This window comes from Arvicola amphibius, chromosome 1 (genome assembly GCF_903992535.2).
Source record: "Arvicola amphibius chromosome 1, mArvAmp1.2, whole genome shotgun sequence".
NCBI classification, from domain to species: domain Eukaryota; kingdom Metazoa; phylum Chordata; class Mammalia; order Rodentia; family Cricetidae; genus Arvicola; species Arvicola amphibius.
In genome coordinates this window covers 159,990,203-160,017,271 of record NC_052047.1, presented here as the reverse complement: position 1 = coordinate 160,017,271, position 27,069 = coordinate 159,990,203, and positions in this window count along the sequence as shown.

Genomic DNA, 27,069 nt, shown 5'->3' with positions numbered 1-27,069 from the left:
TTTATCATTGGCATGGAGGTTGCCACACACCTAGCCATCAAAAATGTTTTTAAAATACACGATGAACGCATACATATGATGTCTGAAAGAGGCTGTGAGATCTAGCATCAGGAATTTTCCTAGTTAAACTTTAATTACTGCTATCAATTTTGATCTATTATGTATATAAGAGGATTGACAGTTCATGAATTTCTGACTAGATTCTTCTGAACTCATCTTGAGTTACAGCCTTGGCTTTAGAGTGCTTTAATGGCACTTGGGTTTCTTTAAAAAGGAAATGAGAGAGAATCTGCATGAATATATGGGTTAGGAAGGGGTGATTTCATGTGGGAACACCTTTCCAAATGAAGTGGCAGGTACCCACTTCCTGGGATTCTATTGCTGTTGTAGGCAAACACAGTCTCAGGAAGATACGGTATGGTACAGATTTGATTGAAGGAGGATGTGATCGCTTTTGACACCAAGAAGCACGTGCACTCAGGTTACTCAGAAAATGCTAACTCAGTCATCAGTAATCATCCTAGCCTCTGACAGCCAACGTGACTGCCAACGTTCTTTCAACTTGGCAATATTTATTTTTGATCAAAGATTTTCACTTTTGATTAAGATAATTTTCCTGGAGGCTCTGCCTGTGTGAAGTAAGTCTCACCACCCAGAACTAATACTGAAGGTTCCTCTGATCATCATTAAAATGTACTAATGAGGCACCGAATATGAATACTACAGATGACTACCAAGGTGGGACCAAGCATCTGAAGAACCCTTGCATCCTGACAGATTGTATTTGTATGTTGAAACATCATTGCTGGTTTGTTTGATCTCACCTATTTATCATATAGTAAGTAATTATTATATTTATTAGTGAAGGAAACATAATCTCTTTTTTTCTTCTAGAAAAGAATTAAGGAATACATGATGGCTGATCACCTAATCCATTATCTTTATGTATTATTGATAAATGGGGCCCTGGAGAGTGAAGTTACTTGTTCAAAGGTACTATTGGCTAGAACTTAAATTCATGTCTTCTGTGGTTTTGGATTTTGTAACAGATAGTTCACCACATATTGGAAAATTCTGCAAAAGTTCTGCATTTCACTGAAGCTTCATTATGGAAAATTTTCTAAACTGGCCAGTCTTACTCTATATTTTTGCTAGTCAGTCATCAGTACACATAGCCTGGAATGCTTTCTTTTTTAGATTCTCACCTTGACTCAAATGCAACCCTAATGTCTTTTTAAAAAGATTTATTTGTTTTATTTTATGTATATGAGTGTTCTATCTGCATGTGTATGACTTTATGCCAGAAAAGGGCACTGGATCCCACTATAGATGGTTGTGAGGTACCTTGTGGTTGCTGGAAATTGAGCACAGGTCCTCTGGAAGAGCAACCAGTGCTCATAACCAGTGAGTCATCTCTACAGCCCCTACACCTAAGATCTTAAGGCTAATGTAGACTTACAATCTATGGTAAACTCTAGGGCATCAAACTGACTTGCATCACACTTGGCTCTTATCTATCTGGTCTTCACCTTGGTTAGGGGCTGCAAGTGTTGACTTTAGATTAGGCCTTATACAATGTTCCTCAAACTCTAAGCCTGGAGGACTATATTAGGGCTGTCAGCATGATTACAAGCTCAGGCCTAGCCCAGTCTTCACATTTGTCACGGGGCCAAAGAGTTACTTGTCTGCTTTGTAATGTGGAAGATACATGGTGAAGCTGTCCCCAGGTCCTGAGGCCATCTTGGGCAAACCAGATTATTCAGGCTAAGGTTTTCTATCTGCATAGGGGGAGTAGTTTTTGGTCTAAATAGTGGTGATATATGGAATATTAATCAAGCCTGTCTAAAAATGGTCTTGTGAGATCATCTCAGTTTAATGAACTGAAGTTTGGAGCCACTGTCCACACCTAGGTGGACAAGGTAGCTGCTTCAAATACTGAAATCTCATGAGATTGGCAGTCTCCTCTTCCAAGCAGTGTGTAGGCGTGGTGCTATTCATCTCAAGTCTAACTGGGTTCTTTAGCCTCTGGGTGGTAGATTTCCCAGCAAGAGTTGTAAACAGAGGGCATGGAAGTTTAGAAGAGCTGGCATGCAGACAACTGCTTATCGTATATCAGATGGATCTGTTGCTTAGGCTAGATTGAGAAAAATACCAGGAATGGGGTTGCAGTGGCCCCTGCTGGAGCCCAACCCCTTCATTAACACACAGTGGCTTCAATTCTACGGAGCCCCAAACCAGACATTCTATAGAACACCGAGAAATCAGATGCTTTGCCAAAACACCCAGGATAGCCTAAACAATCCTGTACAATAAAAAAAACTTTTGGAGGCATCACAATCCCTGACTTTAAAATCTACTACAGAGCTACAATACCAAAAACGGCCAGGTATTGGCATAAAAACAGACAGGAAGGACAATGGAACCAAATAGAAGAGCTAGATATTAATCCACACACCTTTGAACACCTGATTTTTGACAAAGAAGCAAAAAATATCAAATGAAAAAAACATATTTAATAAGTGGTGCTGGCATAACTGGATATCAACTTGTAGAAGAATTAAAATAGACCCATATCTATCACCATGCACAAAACTCAAGTCCAAATGGATCAAAGACCTCAACATAAAATCAGCCACACTGAAACCTATAGACAAGAAAGTGGAAAATACAATTGAATGCCTTGGCACTGGAGACCACTTCCTAAATAGAACCTCAGCAGCACAGACACTGAGAGAAACAATTAATAAATGGGACTTCCTGAAACTGAAAAGCTTCTGTAAAGCAAAGGACATGGTCAACAAGACAAAACAACAGCCTACATATTGGGAAAAGATCTTTACTAACCCCATATCAGACAGAGGTCTGATCTCCAAAATATACAAAGAACTCAAGAAACTGGACACCAAAAGATTACATAATCCAATAAAAAAATGGCGTGCAGACCTAAACAGAGAACTCTCAACAGAGGAATCTAAAATGGCTAAAAGACACTTAAGAAAAGGTTCAACATTCTTAGTCATCAGAGAAATGCAAATCAAAACAACTCTGAGATTCCATCTTATGCGTGTAAGAATGGCCAAGATCAAAAACACTATTGACAACTTATGCTGGAGAGGTTGTGGGGAAAAGGGAACACTTCTGCGTTGCTGGTGGGAATGCAAGCTGGTACAGCCCCTTTGGATGTCAGTGTGGCAATTTCTCAGAAAATTAGGAAAAAACCTTCCTCAAGAACCAGTAATACCACTATTTTTGTATATATCCAAAGAATGCTCAATCATGCCATAAGGACACGTGCTCACCTATGTTTATAGCAGCTTTGTTTGTTGTAGCCAGAACCTGGAAACAATGTAAATGCCCCTCGACCAAAGAATGGATGAGGAAAATGTGATACATTTATACAATGAAGTACTACACAGCAGAAAAATATAATGACATCTCCAATTTTGCAGGAAAATGGATGGAGCTATAAAACATTATTTTGAGTACATGTAATAATTGACACAGAAAGACAGTTATCACATGTACTCACTTATAGGTGGTTTTTAAACAGAAAGCAAAGAAAACCAGCCTACAAACCACAATCCCAGAGAACTTATACAACAATGCAGACACTAAGAGAGACTTACATAGATCTAATCTACATGGGAAGTATAAAGTAGAAAAAGACAAGATCTCCTGAGTTAATTGGGACCTTGGGGGAGGGTTGAAGGGGAGGGGAGAGGAAGAGAGGGGAGCAGAGAAAAATGTAGAACTCAATAAAAAATCAATAAAAAAAGAAATCAGATGCTTTACTTGTAGCTGCCCTGGCTTCCAAGAGATGCCTTTGTTGCTACTTCAAACCCTTAGAATAGTAGGTTTCTTAAAGATAAAATTCATCTATACATAAAGATATCTAAGGACTCTCAGACTCCAATGAAATGAACAGAAGTAAAGCAATATGTGTACAAGTCATATGTAAATTCTAAAGCACATACTTGTTTTAATAATTATGATAATTATCCATTTCTATTATTGTACCATAATAAATAAATGATGTCATTTTAGTACACATCACAGAACAGAAAACATAAAGTGTACATGACAGTAAATGGTGAGGCTGGGGGCTTTTCAGTTCAACTGTGTTTTCCTTTTTGTCTTTAACATCGCTATTTTTGAAAGACTCTATAAAAATGGAGGAATTAGACTTATCTTCTGTATCTTCAGAGTGGGAGATGTCTTCACTTGCAGTAGTTACCAAAAAAATCACATCTGTGTCTTTCCTCAGATAGTCTTTAAAACCCCAGATTTTCTCCCTCACTTTCAGATGTATAAATACATTTTATGTGTGTTAACATAATCTCAATATGAATATGAGAAGAATAAATTCCTGTTAAAAATACCACCAGGTTGCTACTGCCTAGAATAAGAAATGGTGTGTCCATAAGACTGGAACATGAATCTCATTATCTCGTCATGCATACACAAGGGCTTGACCACGAATGCGGAAGTAGGAGAACATCCATTTGGGCTGCAGCTCCACGGATGATGCCCACAGAAGTCAGTTGGCCTTGATTCCCATCTTTCACTTTCCTCTTAAAGCCTGTTCATTTCTTTTCTTAAAAATTGTATTTATTATATATACAATGCTCTGCTTTCATGCCAGAGGAGGGCACAAGATCTTATTTTAGATGGTTGTGAATTACCATGTGGTTGCTGGGAATTGAACTCAGGACCTCTGGAAGAGCAGTCAGTACTCCTAACCTCTGATCTGTCTCTCCAGCCTGAAGTCTGTCCATTTCTATTTACAGTATATCTTAAGTCTCTATTTTAAATCAGGATTCTTTCTGCTGTTTCAATCTAAGCAACATCACCTTTCAGACAGGCTGTTTCAGGAGCCTTCTGCCTTAACTTGGCACTTTGCCCTACTTCAACTAATTTTCTATGGCAATCAGATCTGGTCTCTCCCAGGGTCCATTAGCGCCTTGCTGAACTACAAGTAAGGTTCATACTTATCAAAGTGGTGACAACAGTGTTCATGAGATCACAAAATTCTTCCAATTGGTGCTGGAAAATGCAGCTACCTTGACTTTTTTCTTTAGTGCCTGGAAGGTGTAAACATTAAGTACATGCTCATCTTTCTCACAGGTATCCTGCCTCCAACCTCATTTCCTCTTCCACTCTTAGCCCAAATGAGTTTCTTGGCATATGCACACACATACATGTATATATATATATACATACATATATAATATATATATTATATATATGTATATATATATATATACATACACACACACATACACACACACACACACAAAAAAAAAACCTCCTCATACTTAATTTAATATCCACAGAAACAAGCACACATATTAAATAAATTTCCTTTTTTTCCTCTTTGAGCAATCTTGGCTTTTCATTCAATAAATTTATAATAGAATATGGAAACTCTTCTATAATTGTTCATGAGTTTCCTAGGCTACCTGGGTGTTGTAATAAAATTCTATTCCCTAGGTGGCTTATAAACAACAGAGATTTATTTCTCAAAGTTTAGAGGCTAGGAAGCCAAAGATGTAGGCATTATCAGATGCCCATCTGGTCGAGGCCCACTTCCTGCTTCATAGACAGCAGATCCTCACGTGTAGATGAATAGCACACGGAAGACTTAAGTGTCTGGGTTTTACGGAAGGATGAAGAGTTTGGCTAAAAAACCTCCACTTGCTATGATCATTCCCTTTGGCTGAGGATTTTAGCACATTCATTTTAGGATGAAATTTAAGCCATGCTCCTCCTCAATGGACAAGCCATAAGAGGACAAAGTGTTTATTCTGCTCACCAACTACTTCATATCATGCACAGTGCCTAGTACACAGTAGGAGTCAAGAAAGTCTTGTAAGTGAATTTATTTATGTATGCATTATATTGAGCACAGTATGATTATACTCTTACAAGTTGAAATAGTTTACTAGACAGTAAAGACGGAACCATACAGTCTGGTGTACAGAGGGAATAGTGTGGAACCCATTATGAATCCTGAACTTGAGATCAAAGAGAAGTCAGCTAAGTTACTGAACTCTGGTGCCATATTTACCATCATTAAATTGAGAAAGATGATTAAAAAAACCCATAAGACTCCTTTTTTTTCCCACCTAGAATTTTGGGGGATCGTGTGAGACAATCACGTTAGTGCTTTGAGATTTTAAAGTATTTAAACAGGCTCACATTGTTGTCCTTATTAAATGCAAACGTCTATCTATATTCAGGAAAAGCAACAAAGGCAGAAAAATAAGAAGAGACAAATGGATGCCAGTCGGGCTGTCACTGGCAAATGAATAGAGAGCTCTCCTGTCCATTCCTTTAAATTCCAGTGCTTGAGAAGAGCCAAGACAAAAGACTTTATAAAGCATTTATAATGTGTGTATTTTTAGACTGCTTACCCCTTTGGGAAATACCCTTACAATTAAGTTCTTCTTGATTGATGGCAGTTGCTATCTATATTTTTGAATTCCTTAGGTCTTCATAATTTTGGCACAAACGTTCAGTGCTTACCATTGTCATATTTCATTTCCTGTCTTACCCAATTTTCCTTTCCTTTTGTAAATTATATGCAAATTTTTAACCTTTGTGAAGTCTTTTATGATGTTAATGACTCATTTTGTTATACCCATTTAATTCTGAAATTCACAATGCATTCTGTGGTTTAAGCAAAAGTTATAAAAAGTCTATTATCATCCGCCTTGTTGCATTTATTTTGGATTACTTTAGCTCAGGGTTAGAGAAGCTTTAGTGACAACAATCACTAGCAACATTCTTTGATTCCTGATTTTATTGTGTATTATATAATGTCCACCTTCCTTGATTCTGGTCCGGAACATTATATAGTGTCAACATGATGGCAAAAGCACTTTACCATTAAACATTATAGATGACAGAAATACCTTTACTAAACACAGAGTTAAGGTCTTTAAATAAAGTGTGTACATTTTGTACATGGGGTATATCTCATATATTCTTATGAGCTTATCTGTCCATTTAATTCAGTAAACTATTATTTTAGGTGCTAGGCATTAGAATCAAAATAAGACCCTCAACTGTGTTTTCTATCTTCTTATTTATCTTCTATTTTTAGACTTAAATTTTAGTTATGTAAAACTTTATATGGGAACCTATAGACTAACGAGACTCTTTTACCAAATGCTTGATGGCTAATTTCATGTAAAATCTGGGTCATCACTACACTGTCACACACACACTCACATGCACACACACACACACAGAGAGATGCAATCACACACAGATATACATGTGCATACACAAATAAACACATACACATATATTCATATAAATTTACTTAGTTTTCTAAATATAAAGACTGCATGGAACCTTGTTGACATGACATGTTAGGATGCTGGTCCATCTGCTTTAACATAAAACATAATAACAGTATAACAACAGTATTTTAAATCATTTTACCTTTTAAATAGGTAAAGGTCCACATTGCCGAGGAGTCTAGGTAAAGGGCAGCATTGGCTGGTAATGTCATCCCAGATCCCAGAGTCTTCCCATTTTGTGATTCTACCACCATCTCCTTAATCAGTGTGTGTGTGTGTGTGTGTGTGTGTGTGTGTGTGTGTGCGCGTGATGCCCTCTGTGCCATAGCAGGGGAGGACGGTGATAGTGGAGGACACATGGGAGAACCATGTTTTGTTTCTCACACACTATGGGAGAGAGGCATATTTCTTAACTTCACCAGAGCACAAGGGGAAGAAAGTTCCTCTTTAACTGGGTTACAGCAGGATAAGCTGACATTGAAAATTATGGGGACATGAGAAGACAAAGGAAGCCCTGACTCAGGAGTCTAACTGGAGCCTCTTGCCAGCCAAGTCAAGAATTGACCTAAGGCCTCTTCTCATCTAAAACCCTGCATTTTTCTAGGATTCTCACCAGAAAAGTTTTCCAGTAAAAGGATGAATCCTAATGTCTTTGTGTAAGCTTAGCATCTCCTGGATTTATCTTATCACAGTGTAGTCCTACCGAAGGCACCATGAGAGCTACCCTATAACATATATATATATATATATATATATATATATATACACATACATATATATACATACACACACACACACAATCATACATACACATACATAAAGAGAGGGAGGGAAAGGAAAAAGAAAAACCTTCTTAGCACCTCTGAGATGTCTCGAGCTCTACAAAGTAGTGCCCATGGCTAGTGCTGAAACACTTCAGTCTACTTTCGTTTGAAACACCTATTCCCACACTCTCAGGTCTGCCTTACTTTCTTTGTGTACCCTTAAGAAAATTAACAAATTACAATTTTGTTTCATTTGCTTATATTGCAATTCTTTTATTTGGCATGGTCAAGAATCCAGGTTTATCCAAACTGAGGTCCCTAAACAATTAAAGAAACCCCACAGAATGCAGCCTTTGGCAGCGTGGAGCTGTGACTTGACTTCTACCAGAAGAGAGTAATCTTGTCTGAGCTTCTTGGTCTGTGGACATTTTCCTGATTAATAATTGACATGGGATTAATAATTAATCTCAATTAAGAATTGATAAAAAAAAAGAATTGATATGGGATGGTCCAGCTGACTGTAGATGGTGCTACCCTACACCAGAGGTCCTTGACTATAAAAGAAAGCAAGCTGAGCCAGCCATGAGACCAATCCAGCATTTCTCTGTGGCCTCTGCTTCAGTTCCTGTCCCTAGGTTCCTGCCTTCAGTTCCTTCCCTGACTTCACTCAATGGTGAGTTTTTATTTGCAAAAAATAAAAATAAAATAAACTCTCTTCTCCTCAAGTTTTTTTTTTTTTTTTTTTTTTTTTTGGTCAGTATTTTTTTTTTTTTTTCATAGCCATCGAGAGGCAAACAGGAACAATGACAAATCCTAGAAATCTGTGTACTCACACATTAACCTACTGATGGTAGCACACCTGAAGTTAGGGCTGAACTGGACTGACTTACTACCAGATCCTTATTATATTTATCCATTATTTCTCTCTGGAAGTAACTGTGGCTTCTGGGGACTCATTAGCGTTTTCATTTATTCGTGTTCTTGAGTCAGTATTTATTGAATGGCTGCTATATGCAAGGAACTGTGCTGGTTCATGGAGGAGAAGGAAAAAAGAATAAAAGAGTATAGAGTCCAGCCGGGCGGTGGTGGCCCACGCCTTTAATCCTAGCACTCGGGAGGCAGAGGCAGGCGGATCTCTGAGAGTTCGAGACCAGCCTGGTCTACAAGAGCTGGTTCCAGGACAGGCTCCAAAGCCACAGAGAAACCCTGTCCCAAAAACCAAAAAAAAAAAAAAAAAAAAAAAAAAAAAAAAAAAGTATAGAGTCTTTGCCTTAGTATTTACTCCCAGGAAAGGAAGAAGTGGCTTCTCCATGTGTAGTTTATCAGACTCATATTGTGTGCAGGTGTTGAAACAATCGAGAAGGTAGCAATTCAGAAACAGGCACAATCTCACCCAGAGGGATCAACTTCAGGAAGGAAAGAACTATTTAAGATTAAAAGGTAATAACAACGGAGGACTTTCTCAGCCATGGGGGCACTGTAAACAGAGCTGTAGAGATCCGAAAATGGTGAGCGAAGTTACTGCTACCCAGACTGTTTGCTGTAACCTGGGAGGAAGATGGGAGACAGGAGCAGCCTGGCACACACAGGTGCTGACTTCCTAAGCAGTTCTGTCAGGTGGTGCAGGGACAAACTCCTTTTGAATATTATGAATCTCCCAATTTATGCCAACTGTCTGCTCTATAGTGTTCACAGCGACAGTGCCAGGTGCAGGGCCATGTAAGGACAACCTCCAGGTCCTTGAAGGCCCTCTGGATATCCCTGTATCTCCCTTCCTTCCCGGATAATTTGGTTTATTAATTCCTTACATAAATGAAAATTACTCTAATACCTGGCTCTCCACGTTACCTTCTGAATATTAACAGAGTCCAATAAGATGCTTTTGAGATACAGAAGGTTTGCAGGCTACATTAGCATCCCTGCAGAGCAGTAAGGAATGCTGTTTAATTGGCAAACAGCAGACCTTCCTGTGCTGCAGAGGACAGGCGATCTTGTCTCTTTGCCCCTCTTGAGGCAAGTACTAGAAAACGACCATCATTGAAAATCCAGTAATGCATTATCCAAAGAGTCACTTGAACCCTTCTCAGAGGAGATCTTTGTTATCACATTTACAGCTCCCACAAATGAGACACTTGGAAGTTAACTTAGATGTAGAGGTACACCATATCCCAACAGTCTTGAAAGTTAAATCAAACCATCAGCATCTGTTAGTGCTGTGCAAAAGGCTCTTGTTTAAAATACTACTGGAGCTTAAATGGGACAGAGGCAAATTTTTTAAAAAATGATATTAAAATGTTAATTTCCCTCCCATATTTCCACTAATAACCACTTCTGAACTCACTGAGTTGAAAAGAATGGTTTCAACTTTGCCTCTCACAATTCTGACTGAATTGTGAGCATTTCCAATCTGAAGTGTTTTGATTTCGATTTACATTTAAATAAGGATTGTTGCAGGTAGAAGGACCTCAGCTAGGACCACTTGCGAATTCTGGCTGAGGAGGGATCCAAAAGAGAGGGGATTGGAGGATCTGTCAAACATTGATGTTTTGTTGTTCTATTTTCTCATCCCAACATGCATAAATGCTGGTATAAATGAAATTCTTGGAGCTCTCAGGAAGAGTAGTAAGGCAGCCTGGGTGGCATGCAGAGCTCCACTGCTATTTACACAATTTAAGGCTGATGAGGAAGCTGTGGGAAACTTCAATACAGGTTTCTTGCTGGATGGGAAATGTATATTCAAATTGGGAGTGGGAAAAGCTGAATGCTTCTCAGTTCTTATCAGGTCTTTGTTTTGTTTTCTAAATACCTAAGACTGCACATGAGATTTGACAACTGATCGATCCCTCATCTGATAACAAGTCTGAAGGCATGGTTAAGCTAGGTTCTTCTAACTTTTTCTATTATGTTGTCTTGAATTATTTCTTGTCTCCAGAATATTTCTATGGATTATATAGTTTTTTTGGTCAGTATTGGAGTTGGTAGATTATCAAACTGGCTTGCATTGTTACCTGAATTGACACTCTTCAACTCACTGTGTATCTAGGAAGAGAAGGAAGGAAGGTGGGTCTGCAGCTCCTGCTCACACTAAATTGATTAACTCTAGAGGACCAGACATGAGTTCAAGGCAATTACCTTGATATGATATGATGAGTTTTAAGTAAATGACAAATAGTTTGTGTTGCATGCAGGCTGTTGCATGCAGGCTGTTGTTGCATGCAGACTGTTGCATGCAGGCAGACCCACTGTGAGCTGCCTATACACTGCTTCAGCAGCACTGATGAGGCAACAGTGCCTGGGTGACTTACTGTGAACTGCAGGGGGAGGGGCCAGGCGCTACATTCGAATGTAGTTGCTGGTCCCTGAGTTGAATTTTAATGACCAGCCTCCGTTGTGAAAACTGTGAGGTGGCTTTCTCCATTATTTATCTTTCATCCTGGTTGGATAGCCCCATCTTTAATTTCTGAGGTTAAGCTGTTCGCGTTCACATTCCTGAGTAGGTAGCTCTTGCTTGTATCTTTTGGGAAATGTCTTTCCTTGCTGTGGGATAATGCTCTTGTACCCTGTAAAGGTTTGTCATTCATATTGGTTTAATAAAACACTGATTGGCCTGTAGCTAGGGAGGAAGTATAGGCAGGGTGACCAAACTAGGAGAATTCTGGGAAGAGGAAAGTCTCAGTCTGCAGTCACCAGCCAGATGGAGAGGAAGCAAGATGAGATGCTTCACTGAGTAAGGTATCAAGCCACGTGGCTAAACATAGATAAGAATTATGGGTTAAGTTAAGTGGTAAGAGCTAGTGAATAATAAGCCTGAGCTAATAGGCCAAACGGTGTTATAATTAATATAGTTTTTGTGTGATTATTTGGGTCTGGGCAGCTGGGAAATGAAAGTACAGTCTCTGTTTACATTTTCTTATGCTGGTAGATACAGTTGCCAGGGAATGGTAATGCTCATTTACCATTACTAGCCTCACACTATCTCTTTGGCTTACAGTGCCAAAAAATTACTAAGGGATGAAGGGAATGGATATTAAATGGAAAACATTTTATTTTGTGCCAGTAGCTAGAGGAAATTCCTCGAAGCTCCATTAGATAACCTGGAACCTGAAAACCATATAAGCATGGCAGCACCAATTATATCTAGAGCCATACAGCCATTTCCTGAGCAGGGATGGCTGCTTCTGTCATGATTCTAACATTTGTCCATTGAATCAAAGTTGTTGAGAACTTACTATACTTTATTTGGCAAGTAGTTCAGAAGACTCAGGGGCCATGCACAACCTGGTAACGTGACAGTGTGCTTACCAACTCTGGAGATTGCTTCAGCATCCTTTGCATTTATAGACTTACAACCTCTCTAAGGACTTGTCTCCTTTAGGACACTGACATACAGTTTAGGAATCTACCAAACTCTGTAGCTTCCTAGTCTCTGGAAATTCTTCTTTTCCCCTTTGTATCTTTTCTAACAAACATCTCTCCCTTTGGCCATGACTACATCCCCTCTGGATCACTATTCTTTGAGAAAGTGTAGCTTTCTTTTTTTAGTATGTGAGAAAAAGCTTTGGGATAGATAAAAAGCTCTCTGTATGAACTATCTATGCAGGCATATACACTCAAAGCTCAGTTTCCAGCTGAGTCTCCAGTCTCAACCTTCTCTTGGGAGATTGTAGGAACTTTAGGAGGTGGGACAAAGTAGTTCCAAAGGGTTGGACTTTAGAAGCTATAACTGGTTCCTGGTCTCTTCCATCCTAGCTGCTTCCTATCTGCCATGAGATAGACAGATACCTCCTATAGGTATCATACAGTTCTGCTGTACTGCTGTGAGTTCACTATCAGTGGAGCCAAGGACCATGGGCTGATCCCTTCAAAACTGTGAGCCTAAGTCAATCTTTTCATCCTTGTTTTGGTCAGACATTGGGTCTCAGTGATGAAAAAATAACTAATGCATCACACACTGGAAAAAAAATCCTAGAGCAACAAATAGAGATAGGTTGGTGCCCTGACTTAAGGAGATAGAGGGACTCAAATAGTATGAATAAAAATAAAATATCCCTGAATTCTGTCATAGCACTAAATAAATGGCAGCTCATTATGGCAGCTGATGTGGGATTTCCCTCTGTATGCTATGATTACTGTTTGTGAATAGAGAACTGTTTTGAGCCTATAGCAGAGCAGGCCAGAGAGGAGCAGAGCTAAGCAGGGAGGACTGGACTGAATGTACTGTGATTACGTCCTTTTATAAGTTGCGCTCATTGTGGTTTTGCATCACAGCAAATAGAACAGTAACTGAGACAGCATCCCTTCATTATTTGCCTAGGACTATATTATATTGTTTACTTAGTACTATAGGGATGAATATCAAGGAAGGGGAATTCTAATACTGAAACCTTCTACCTTCCCGATAAGCTACTCAGCTTCTGTCTATTCATGTTTCCTCTTTTGCGAGATGGCTTTAGCACTTCAAACCAGATGAGGTGTAAGCAGGTCAATGAGAAGCAAAGGGAGCTGGGAGTGCGAGCAATGCCTTTATGATTTTCTACCAGTGTGCCCTCTTCTTTATCATCCAGCAGCTGGGTGGGGCACTAGAAGAGCCATGGGCAACGGAGAAGCGGAGTTCTGGATTGCAGAACATTGCTGTCTTTAGAGGACGGATGCTCCCACTGGCTCCAGGACAGCCTGCTGCTTTTATCTCCCAGAACTGTCTCTGGAGGTGCTTTTGAAGGAGAGGAAATTCCTCCAAGGACTTTGTGCCCTTTCTGTTGTTTGCTCCCCTCGACAACTTGGTTCTCTGTCCAGGTGTATGCTATTTCTAGCTGTGCTTCACTTTGCTCCTTCTTTGTCAATCACCCTACTTGATGTTTGCTGGTACAGTGTCCCTGATCCCTCACAAGTTGCCTTCCAGACGATTCCAATGTGGAGCTCCACTGAAGCAGACACGGTCTGTGATTTCACCAAGAGTTCTGCAAGGATCATGGTAGCACTCAAAAATGAAATTATTCTAAGCAGTCTTAAGGAAAAAGAATGAATATTTTTTCCCTTACATCTCAGTCTGGGCCTCTTATTTTAGAAACTCGAAGACTAAGGTTTTTCATGTCTTCTCTTTTATAAACATGAAAATATGGAGGGAAAACTGAAAACTGAGTTCAGACATGCTGTTTGCTAGTGGGTGTTTTAAGCGTCTGTGAACCTCATGTCTCATCAGAGTAAACTTAATGGCACCTATCTTACAAGGCTGGGAAGCTTCAGATGAGAGACGTAGATGACTATGGGAGCTCAAGCAGAGCTCTGTTGAATGCCTCGCATATTTTATCACATATGCTGATTTTCAATTTTGGCTCCTTTTAGCCATCGTTCACACAAAATGCATGGAACAATCAAGTCATGACGCTACATATCGGAGAGAGGGACTGTAAACTCCAGCCATGCACAGGTATATTAGTGAAAATGCTATGTGTAGGGGCCTCTAGCTCTTAGCTCATGATAGGGACATCTCAGTTTGCACGGAGCTTGATTTTGTTTATGTTCTTTAGTGAAGGAAGATGGATCAAATAAAGATGAATCTCTATAAGAATCTAAAGATGGATCTGATAGAGATTCATCTTGCTAATTTCATACTTATCTCTTTTTGTCCTTGTGTGTTTCCTGCAGACTTCACCTACCAAATCACTGGAGGGGGTGGGCAGACCTCTGACGGAGACATGCATGCCTCATTCTAATGCCATCTGTTGTGCTGTGGCGCTACGGGGTTCCTGAGTGGGCGTCTGGGTAACCCATCAATATGGTGAGTGGGTAGGCCTCTCCTCTATCTTTTCATCTCAAGGATGACTCAGGGAAGCTGCCTGATATCAGTCAGGGAAGAAACAGGACAGGAAGAGTGGATTCCATACAAGAAACTGAGACAGTGGTGCTGTGTCCATTGTGGTTAGAAATCTGAGCTCAGGTTATGGTGATGGGAAATGGGTGTGGCCTTAGCGGGATGACTGCAGAGGGAAAGTGGTTGTGGATGCTGTACTGTTGAGGCTGCTGGACCATTGTTCCCCGAAGATCCAGAAAAGCTAGATCCAGCATAACTCTGTGGGGGGTTTGAATGGGTGGCTGTGGTGGGTGACACAGGTGGTTTTGTTGCAGCCATAGCATCTGTGGAGCCATCAGACAAATGACTGTCTTTTTGATGTCGTGCCAGAATCATTCAATCTCCTTCCTTTTGTGGAATTTTAAACTTTTAAAACACTTGAATATTTTAAGGCAGCCATTAAGAGGACAACAGCAAGCATTCTAGCAATTTGGCCTTGTGTCTTCAGACACATTGGGGATGTTGGATATTAGCTGAATCTGAATGTTATGGAGTCATTTGTTTTAATTTGTCTGTGTTCTTTGTTTTTTTTTTATTGGGACAAAAGGCAGCAGATTACAGGACAGGCTGTGTGACAGGCAGGTCGAGCAGACTGGGGAGTAGGACATGATTTGCTCTTAGTGCTATCTTCCCAGTTCTGGCTGTGGGTTATGACCTGAGCTCTTGGCTTTTGCTGAGTATTACTCTTTCAGAACACGTGAGCTCTCTGGCATGTCTCAGGGCTAGCATGTTGAGAGGAAAGGCTCTTTTGTTGTTGTTGTTTTTGCTTTATACAGAAACCAAATGGTGTTTTTTAACATACCCTTTTCTATTAGGTTGCATGTTTCACTTTCTTATTCAGTGTATTTGTGGTGCTATCCTTAAACATACCGAGTCTCCCAGGATAGCAGTATCTGCAACACATCTAAACTGGGGTTATTTTGTGAATTAATTATTAGGCTACAAATTATGTTGGCTAGCAGGAGAGAAAGGACACCTCCCTACAAATAGAATATCAATTGGAAGTGTGGCGAAGCAGGGATGGTTTTTGTTGCTTTGGGGCATAACGAATGATTCTATTTTGCAGTTGTTTCTAAAATGTAAGCGTTTTCAAACCAGCGTTGCATTGTTTGGTCTCGGGAGAACAGTGAGGATTTCTAAAGATAGTTTTACTTCCCAAGTACAAACTGTTTGAAGAACATTGTGTCCTGCATGCTGGGCAGGGTAGTTGTGCCCTGTGAGTAGAGTGTGGAGTTGCTACGACTTGGTGTCAGTGATGCTATCCTAATTTTGTTATGTGACTGTGGTCAAGTCACTAAAAGGTTTTGTTTCTTTCTGGTTTGTGTTTCTTTATTTTAATCTGTTTAGCATGAGGCCTGTGTAGTCCAAAGTTCTTTCCAGACCTTGACAAATATCTATACCATGAGATAGATGTTCTTTGGGGGAGATTTTGTTGAGGAGTTTTGGACACTCTGCTCATCCTTCCCTTCCTGAATGCTTTGGGTGAGTTTTCAGGAATGGTAGGATTGCAGGTTCATATCCTGGGCCTTAAAGGACATACCAGTGGGGCGAGACAGAAAGGTTGTTCTACTGCGTGCCAGCAGCTGAGGCTGGGAGATTAGATCGCGTGGGAGTGGACCTCCATGGGAGGTTGTGCTCTGAGCTGGAGCATGCAGACACATAGCTATCCCTTAAGGACTGAGATACTTTTTGCCCTCTCTGCTTGGGCTCTCGGTGAGGTTGTGAGTCAAACATCCTTAGAAGTGTGAGATTCCAAATTTCAATGAAAGGAAGCCAGGGAAAGAAAGGACTTTCATGTTTACCAATTCCCTCTGTGCTTTGAGTACAACTCCTGGCTCTTAAACACAAGATTATACTTAATTCTTATAGCTTTGAAATAGCTCAAACTTTCATGCCTATGCTATGGATAGGTAAACCAAGGTATAGAGAATTAATGCAAATTGTAAATTAACATGTAACTTAACAGATAGAGGCAGTGCCAGATAAAAATTAAGTGGACACTAATTCTTAGTTTTCATTCTATTTTGGTATGTTTCTAGTCTTTCACTGCTATTTGATGACCCACTTTCTTCAGTGATTATTAGATTCCTTATTCTGATCTCCTCTGTGCTCAGAGATTAGCATGCCTGAATCCCTCCCTATCTCTGCACCCCTCAGCCCCAGTTGCTGTACTATTCCTGGTTTAGCTGGCTAACCAAACAATCCATTGAACTTATTTCTATTAATGCTACAAGTGACAATCATGGGCATATTTTACTCTGTCAGCATAAAGTCTGCACTTTATAGGGATTCTCAGGTTCCTTAGAAATCCAGATGTTGTGGTGTGGCTGTTCTCACCAAACCTTGATAATAGTTCTTCTCAGGGAGTCCAGAAACTGTACTTTCACTGATGCCCAAGAAAGATCCCATAGTTTGGAATGGCATATAAATGAAACCCTTTTCGGTGGAAATGGAACAAATGGAAGTATGCACCGAAAAGGGTTTCATCTGCCCACTGAAGGAGAAACACACAAAATTCCCTTTTGAGGACATAACAAGATTCATCCTGTAACAGTGCTTCCTAATTAATTTCACTCCTGAGTTAGGACACACTTTATCAAATTGCATTTGGGTAGAAACTATAGATTTTGGTCTATATAAGGCACAGGTTTTAAATAAACCAGTCTTCCATATTTGCAATCTTCTATTTTTTTGAGTAATGTGGTATAGATACATAAAGTATTGGGTTTTCGTTTTTTTAAGCCAAAGGATCTGAATGCAGACTTTTGATTTATACACTTACTACACCAAGAAAGATGAAGACTAAGAAGAAACCCCTCTAACAAGCTTGTCTAGATGACGGCTTTTTACAGAAGGCAGCGAATATCTTTGTCCTTGAGTCACCTCCCTTTCACACCACTCGCAGGACATTCTGCACTCAAGAGAGTGTGCCCATGGGAAAGGGGCAAGTCAGTAAGCACAGAAGTATCTGGAAGGACAATGTCCTACCCATGAGCTCTGTCCTGGATAGTTTTTCTGTCGACTCGAAACAGTCTAGAGTCATATGAGCGGAGGGAACCTCAGAACTTCTATCTTTCTTCAGGGAGAAAATGTCTCCGTAAGATCAGGCTGTGTGCAAGCCTGTGAAGCATTTTCTTGATTAGTCATTGGTGTGGGAGGGCCCAGCCCATTGTGAGTGTTGCCGTCCTTGGGCTGAAGGTCCCGGGGTTTTATAAGAAATCAGGCTGAACAAGTTATGAGGAAGAAGCCAGTGAACGGTACTCCTCCATGGCCTCTGCGTCAGTTGCTGCCTCCAGGTTCTGAACGTGCTTGAGTTTCTGCCCGGACTTCTTTGGATGATGAACGGTGCTGTGGAAGCAACAGTGAAATAAACCCCAGTTTGCTTTTGGCCATGATGCCCCATCACAGCAATGGTAATCTTAACTAAGAAAGCCTCCTTATTGAACTCCCAAGGCCCACTTTCGTGTTCTCTCATAATCTCATAGAAAGTCTACTGAAGCATTGGCTATTTATTAGCTTCCACCCACATTTTCAGGAAGTCTGAGATGTACATTGCTTGCAGGTTTCCAAGTGGAGCCGTACTGCTGGCACGGGAATCCCACTGGACAGATAATTCTCTAGTCTACTTTACATGCAGTATCCGGAACAATTTCCTTCCTTCCACCTTTCTTCCCTCCCTCCCTCCTGCCTCCGTCTCTCTCTCTCCCTTCCTCCTGTCCCCCCTCCCCTGCTCTGCTCTCTCTTTGTATCTTTCTCTCCTTCTGACTCTCCGTGTTTCTTTTGTGGTATGTATAAGGATGTGTGTATTCAGGTGTGCATACTTTCACATGTGTGTGTAGAGGCCAGAGACCAACACTGAATGTCCTCTTCTTTACCTAATATTTTGAGGCTAGGTTTCTCACTGAACCTGGAGCTTAATCTCTGGGCTGGACTGGCCAGCAAGTCCTTGGGATCCACCTGTCTTTGTTCCCCAGGGCTGGGGTCACAAATATGCACTGTCACATATAGCTCTTTTTCCCCTTTGGTTTTTTGAGACAGGGTTTCTCTAGTTTTGGAGCCTGTCCTGGAACTAGCTCTTGTAGACCAGGTTGACCTTGAACTCACAGAGATCCTCCTGCCTCTGCCTCCTGAGTGCTGGGATTAAAGGTGTGTGCCACCACCGCCCGGCTCATGTAGCTTTTTATGTGTGTCCTAGGGACACTCATGATTTTTTAGCAAGTGCTTTAATCACTTGGACACCCCCCCCCCCCCACCGAGAGTAGACTGAAACATAGAAATCAGATCCAACTGTTTCCCCAAATCCCTTCAGTGCCTGCCAACACTGCTCCCATTAGAATCTACCCTTGTGGTACCCAGGAGGAATGTGTTGGTAAGGTGACAACGATTCAGGGCTGGTTGAGATCTTTTTCATTCTTTCTTATTTGATGCTGCGGACTGAGCTGAGGGCTTTGTATATGTGATGTCCTTGTGGGCACACAGCCAGAACATATGGTATCATTAGTGACTACCCTGCTCTCTCAGAAGGATTTGTACGGACAGTGCCTTATATTGATTGCCATGCTAATGAAAAGACATACTCAGCTCATTCTGTTAACTTCTTCTAGAATTCACTAGAGCAGTACTATAATTGTGAAAATGAGCTTTTTGGCACTGATGAAAGATGCCTATATCTGTGCTTAGAGTTGAAGGTCATATATAATTCCTGATCACTTTGATGTATGCCTAGTGTCTTAAGCATGACTGAGGAGCTAAATTTCAGGTCGGATGTAGTTTTAATTAATTTCATGTAAAGTCCATGTGGCCTCATGCAGCTGTGAAGTACATGAAGTACATGAGGCCACCTATGGACCCAACATGCTTGTCTCCATGTTTAAGCCTCCAGAGGTAATTTTAGTTCCCAGAACTTTCTGGCATTCAGGTTCTTTTTAAATCCACTAGAACTTTTCTCTCGGAAAACCTGGCAGCCCACTGGCTCATCTTACCAGGAATCCTCAGAGATGTGCAGACAGTCTCTCTGCCAGGTTAGCAGTCAGAGCAGGGATGACTGTGAGCAAAAATATGGCTTAACAGACGTGCCAGCTGAGGATGAGTCACAGCTGCAGGCTGTGGGCACAGGAGGACCAGAGGCAGGGCATCCTCTGCAAGCTTCAGCTCTAGGGGGCACAGGAAACAACAGCATTGCTCCAGTAGGGATGATGCAATGCATGTTCAAAGAATCTCATAGACAGTGCTGGTGACTCATGGAACATCTAGAAGCTAGTGACAGCCCCCACTATCACAACACTACCTGGGGCTTTTGTAAGTGGTTCTTTAGGGAGGAAAGACCAACAGGCTCAACTGGCCACTGCAAGTGAAGGAATTTAAGCAGCTGAACTAAGGCTTCAGATAGATGACTCCAGAGTCTTGATGAAATACACTGCCTTTCATGCCCTACCCAGGCTGAACTTGGGGATAGATTTCATCCATCTCTCTGCTGATGACTTCTCATGTGGTCTAGATCTTTAGGGTCATGTTGTCTTCCTTAGGCTCAACCCCTGGGAGTCTTTGATTCCACTGGCTCTTAAGGGTATGTTGGGTCAGACCCTGGGTTCTCTACCTGTGTACTGAAAGCCAGCTTGGAAAGTAGAAGGAGCAGGAACCTTGCCATTTTATTGCTCAGGGTCATTAGGACTCATTACTGTGGCTCAATTGGGAAAAAAGGAAGACTAGACAAATTTCTTGATAGAAATCGCCACCTGTTAGGAAGTGAGGCACTAGAAACCCAACAGGAAAATACATTTTACTGGGCATCTGAATGAGGCTAGTCTGGCTACAGAGGAAGGAACAATGAGAAGGCTTCCTGGAATAGGATAAGCAGGTCATTTTGGTGCATGGGATTTAATACCACGAAGAACAAAACATGTAGAGTGGGTATTTACTTTCTCCCTTGATGCCAAGGCTTTGTTAGAACAATCCAAAGAAATCTCATCAAGAAAAAGGGATGGCAGAGGATGCCTGAATGCAAGAATGTGCAGAGTTGAGGGTAGGGTCTTCCATGGGTCCCAGCAGACATAAAGACAATGGTGGTCTTGGAAGATGTCAGTGGATGCAGAAATCTCCTCTGCCAATTGTTATAGTTGGCAAAGGACTACAAGTATCCAATGATGTTTATCCAGAGACAGAAAAGCAGTAAACAGCAATTTGTCAGAAGATGGTCCCACTGCTAAGCTTGCAACAGTGTTTCAGTTTGTCTGGGTGGACACGAGGAGGAAGACTTGGCCAGCTATATAGGAAATTGTGCTGCCAATATGGTAATTTTAAGGTGGGAGCAGGGGGCACAAATAGCTTCTCTTTTACCAACAATTCTGACTCCTCTGAACCAGGTATGTGTACTAAAATTGAGCTGGAGTTTATGGAATGAGAGCTGGGAGTTCCATACTTGTTAAAGTTTGGGTAAGACTGCAAAGAGAAAGAAATGGAGTGGTTACAAAAGTGTGGTGGGTTCCTACAGTGGATTATTATTTAACTTTGTAAAGAAGAGAAATCCTAACACGTGCAACATTATGGAGAGACCTTTAGGGTATCATATGAAGTTAAATTATCCAGCCACTTAAGGACACATTCTGTGTGATCCCACTGGTGGGAGCCTGCGAAGCCAAATTTATGCAAAAGGTGAGTACAAGTAGAATTGTAGCTGCCAGAGGATGAGGAAGGACATGGGTTGTTGGTGGACAAGTTTCAGTGAAGGAAAATAAAACATTGTGGAGATTTGGGCACAAAAATGTGAATATATTGCTTGGTTATACATTTGTAAGTCGTGATAAATAAGTTTATGTTTCTCTCTTTTTAACTATAATAAAATTTTAAGAGATAGCAATTCTGCAAAATCTTTAACTTCTTAGTTTGGTTGGTTTACTTAGAAAGATTTTTGTTGTTGCTGTTGTTTGCTTATTTTGGTGGCACTGAGATGTCACCACAGGCATCATGCATGCTAGGAAAGCACTATCACTGAGCTGAACCCTTAATCTGAAATTTTAATGAATAGAAATTTCCATTGATCTGGTCCCATGGCTTACACTCAAAGGTCCTGCTACAGAAAAAGGAAAAATACATTATTGTTTGGCTGCTCTTATGATGTGGGATTCCCCTCTGAATGCTGTGAACATATTTTATTACTTACACTCTTATTTATGTGTTGTTTTCTTCTGATTGTAAGTCCATATAATAACTTTTTGGTGGGAAAGAAAATGTGCTTTGAGTCCTTGCTTGCCTCCGAACCTTCTCTGGACCTTCCACAGAGTTCTCTTTGAACATTCATAATGGCTGCCCAGCTCCACTCCTGGGTAGGTAAAATCGAGGGTGGGAAGAGTGTCGGCCATTTGGTGGTGATTTTATAAGGATTATCAACCAAGAATGGCCAGCAGCTTTAAGTTTCAGTTTCCAAACTCGATGGCCAGGGTGTCCACGTTTTAATTTGAGTAAAGGAGACCACTAGGAAGCAGCAGTTCCATCTCTGGGTGGTGGAATTCCTTGAATTTACAGCTGTGAGTGAGACTCAGAGAAGCTCACTGTCCTGTTTAAGGTTGTTCAGTCATTTAACACCAAAGTCAGTACCGGATACCATCTTGAAGTTATTTCTAATTTGTCTTATATGCTATTCTGACTTTGGAGGAAAAAAATACAGATTACATTTAAGTGAAAAACATACTTCTTTTCTCTTTCTTACGGCTTTATATTTTATTCTTTTTAGACCAGGACCCTTTGCATCTCAGGTTTTGTAACCAAGAGTGTTTGTAACTTTCTGATCCTCCTACTTAGAGCTTATGAGTCTTAGAATTGCGAGCATGTGCCACCATGTCCTACGCATGCTGAGGATGAAGCCCAGGACTTTGTGCATGCTAGGCAAACACTGTACCAACTGAACTACATTTCCAGATTAGAAAACACATTGTTGAAGAAGTAAGCTGGATCTAGCACATTCACAGGAGACACTAGTAAACTTTGGACCTGTTTTATGGGTTGGATTTCTCTTAAGACATGCTGTCTTCTGGTGTTATCTAGACGAAGAATAAAGGAGAAAAATGATCTCTGGCTACAATTCCAACTCTCCAATAGCACATTCCATTAACTTCCTAGGTAGACTGCTTTAGGTTTTTTTTTTTTTTTTTTTGAGTCAAGGTGGTGATAGTATGATAGACGAATACGAAATTATTCTTACTAACCTTGGGCAGTGTTTTCATGGTCCCAACAGACATGTCTGACTTGTGAGAAGCCACCGCCAACACTAGAGGAGAGCACGGCCAAAACACGAAGTTCTCGTCTGGGATGACCTGAACATTTTTCTGGTTCCTACTCTGTTTCATGACTCACTCCTTGGGGTTTTGACAAAATGCCATTGAGTCTGAGAGCACAGCCTGCAGCAGTGGGAGCTGGGGCACAGGCTCTCCGCTTTGTCTAGCTCCCTGCTCTCGCAAGCTCAGGATGGTGAGTGGGTGGACTCGGGGGTGGGGGCTTTCTTGGCATCAGACGTAAATGTGAAATCCACAGATACTTCAACCTTTCCTTTCCCATTGCCTGCTGGATTCATGAAAACATCAGGGCTGGAATCAATACACCATCCATCACAGCGACCATAAAGCCCCTCCCCTCTCTCCCCCCTTGGGTTTCACTCTCTCTAAAAGTATCATCAGAGAAGGAACCCACTAAAGAAGCCCACTTCCATCTAGCTGTCCAAATAACTGGCTTTACAACACAGATTGTAAAATAAACTAACCAAAGTTATTTAGTTAGTTTTAAAAAAGAAAACAAAAACCCTGTCTGTTCCTACAATAAGACAGTGTTGTGGTCTTCATGGCATGCTGAAATACTTCTGTGCTTTGAAGTGCATTGTTACCTTCATTTCAGAGAAATTAAACATGTAAACACAAGCAGTACCCATCATTAACCTCTCTCCTCCAGCACACAGAGGGTTATGCAGACATTAAAATAAGGTCCATAAAATTCAGCAACTTTCTCAGTGGTTTTATATGAATATTTACTACTGATGGGACCTGGAGCTTTCCTGTAAGACAACTCTGACCTCTGATCAAAACTCTTGTGTGAGGACTGATTTCAACACTATTTAATTTCCGAACCATGGAAAAGGATGTCTCCAAAATGTCTTCTCCACCTGGGGTTATATAAGCTCACATTTCCTTCTAGTTTCTCCTGGCTTGGTTTTAGAGGTTCAAGTTCCTGACTGGAGGGTCCTGTTTCTCCTCAGCTTAGGATGCGGCAGTATCATGGAGAGAGTACATGGCAGACTGAAACGGCTCACCATATTATGAACAGGAAGGGACACTGACTAGAGTCCCATAGTCTCTTTCAAGGTCATAGCTCAAGTGACCTAGAGACCTCACACTGTGGCCAGGTGAGTGGCCTTACATCTCAAAGTGTCTTGCCTCCCAGTAGTACGAGCTGAGGAACGAGCTTTTGCCACATGGATCTTGGCGGAAGCTTACGCTTTTAACAGTGGTACTCAGCAATGGTTGAAACAAAGATCCAGATTTGCTCTTTTAATTCCTCATTCCAAACTACCTCCTGACACTGTACTAGTGATGGTGGTGGGGGGAGGCAGAGAAAAGGGGAGCATCTGATCCCTTGAGACTGTTGTGTGGCAAAAGGGGATATATTTGAAAACAAAGGCGATCTCTTCCCCATATTCAGTTCTAGTGGAACACACACACAATCAGGCTGAGAACAGTTCACAGCTGTGGCCGAGGATTGGGAGATTCGAGTGGGAGCAAGCTAAAGCGTGTCCTCATTGGCCAAATCACTACCCCCAGGGTGTGTGACAGTGTTCGCTGATGGTTTTCTTTATGATCAGTCTCACACTTTAAATAACATAAACGGCACTGCAGTTCTTCCTAAAATCCTCGGTGTCACCGTGGACCGAGACCAGAACGCTGAAACCTCACAGAACTGTGGTTGCCCCTCCCTGATCCTGCAGCCCTGTTCTGTCTGTCACATGCTTAGTCCTCCACAGTCACATTAACTGCTACAGTTTTGGCCTGTGCCAAGTTCTTTCTTGGCCGCGATTCCTTGACCATGTTGTTTTTCTTGCCTGGAAAGCTCTTTGTCCTACTAATTCTTCAGGTTTTATCTTAATATCATTTTCTTGGAAAGGCCATTTTCTGTTCATCTGTTTCACAGCAGCGTGCTCTTTTCCATTGTCTGGATTGTAAATAGGAATTCTATGTGTATTGAGTAACGTGATTAATGCGGGCCTTTGTCACTAGATACCAATACTGGTAAAGGTAATAAAGGTTTGTTTTGCTTGAACCTGAATTTCCAAGAATTGGTATTGGTATCCTGGGGTCAAGATCACGATGAGCAGACAGCACAGAGCCAAGTATCCCCAAACCAGAAAACCTGCTTCTCTGGGAGCGAAATCATACATCAAACTCCTGGTAGATAGGACAAGACCATGGAGTTTGTGTGCTCAAAATCTTGAGGAGGCATACGGATAACACACTGGGGAGTCTGAAAATGTCAAATAAGGGGGGACCAGAACTCCAGCGAGTTGACAGATAGCAAGCAAGGGCACTGGTAAGACCACACTGCAGTGGTTTCGCTCCCAGGACCCCACTGTGGGATCCCAGTCGTAACTCAGGCTGATACGTTCTGTGCTCCCCTTTTTACAGACCGACTGGAACATCTGCCTTTGATTGCTTACCCTGGCTGCGGATGCTCAGTCTGTGTGCTCTCCTAGCCAGAGCACACTGTGTCAAAGGCTGCACGCAATCTTTGGTATCCGCTGTGAAGTGCGTAACCAGAATGGCTTCCTTCTCTTCCCAGAGGCATATAGACAGGTGACAGAACATTCTCATCTGTTTTAAATGTGTTGTCTTGGATTAAAAGATGCTGGGGCTGAAAAGCCCACACCAGTAATAGAGAAGAAAGAAATCATTAGAGACTGCTTTTATGGAATTTTATCTGTATTATTTCTAGGGACTACCCAACCGTATCAGGGGGAGAATGAAACAGAAAGACACGGCCTGATAGCGCAGAGGGCCAGCAATACAGAGGCTGTGTGAATAAGACATTGTAGACACACTCTGGATGATCTTCTTCTCTTCGGCAAATGGGGCAGCTTTGCGTGAATGGATTACGTTCTTGATCAGCCTTTTCCTTACGGCTTCTCCTCAGGTGTTCCTACACTCAGTAAAGTCATGGAAACATAGCTGAGGTCGGTCCACTTTCCCTCGTGACCCAGGTGTCCTAACTCAGTCAGCTGTTCAGTGAGGCTGAGGGGATAGAAAGGTTTTCTTCATCTGGCACGCATCTGATGCCTTAGGGAATTTTATTTGACATTCAGTTCTCCTTTCCTTCCTCCTTCTCTCCCCAGTCCAGGTGTCTCTGAGAAGAGTCCAGTATTTGACAAATCCCAGAGTTCTTTGGGAGGGATGAGGTGATCCCTTCAATTGCTTATAGGGAGGAATGGCCATAGGATGAGTCATGGAGAAACGACCTGGGCCCTGTTTTAAAGTTCATTTCTGAAAACCCTTCTGTCTGCCTTTTACGGAAGGATTTCTCTCACATACTCCTCCCTTCTGTCTGGGAGATAGCCTTCCCTAGAACTTGTCTGAGTCTCAAAAAGGATTTTTTAGTGTTCTCTCACCCAAGCATAATTTTTATGCCTTTTAAAAAAACATTATTTTTAAAATCTCTACATATGGGTGTTTTGCCTGCATGCAAATCTATGCACGTGTGTGTGTAGTGTCCAAGCAGGTCAGAGGAAAGCATTGGGTCCTCTGGAACTTGAGTTATAGACAATTATTAACTGCCATATGGGTGCCTGGAACCAAATCTTGGTCTCCTGCAAGAGTAACAAGTGTTCAGAAACACTGCACCCTCTCTCCAGCCCTGCAAGAATAACTCTTGATTGGAAAGAAAATCCCCCCAGATATGCAATGGCAACCGAGCTTACAGAACGCAATGCTACTAGGAAGTTATAGTTTCCATCAGCTAAGGTTGCCCAGCCTGGTCTGTTTGGGTTGAAACACAGGGTTTATGGACCATGGTTTTGTCAGGCTCTGATGGTGAGAGGAAATGTAACCAAAGGCTCCCTAGTAAGAATGTTGTTTCTGGGGCAGCTGAGGTCAAATGGAAATTGCCAACAGGGACCACC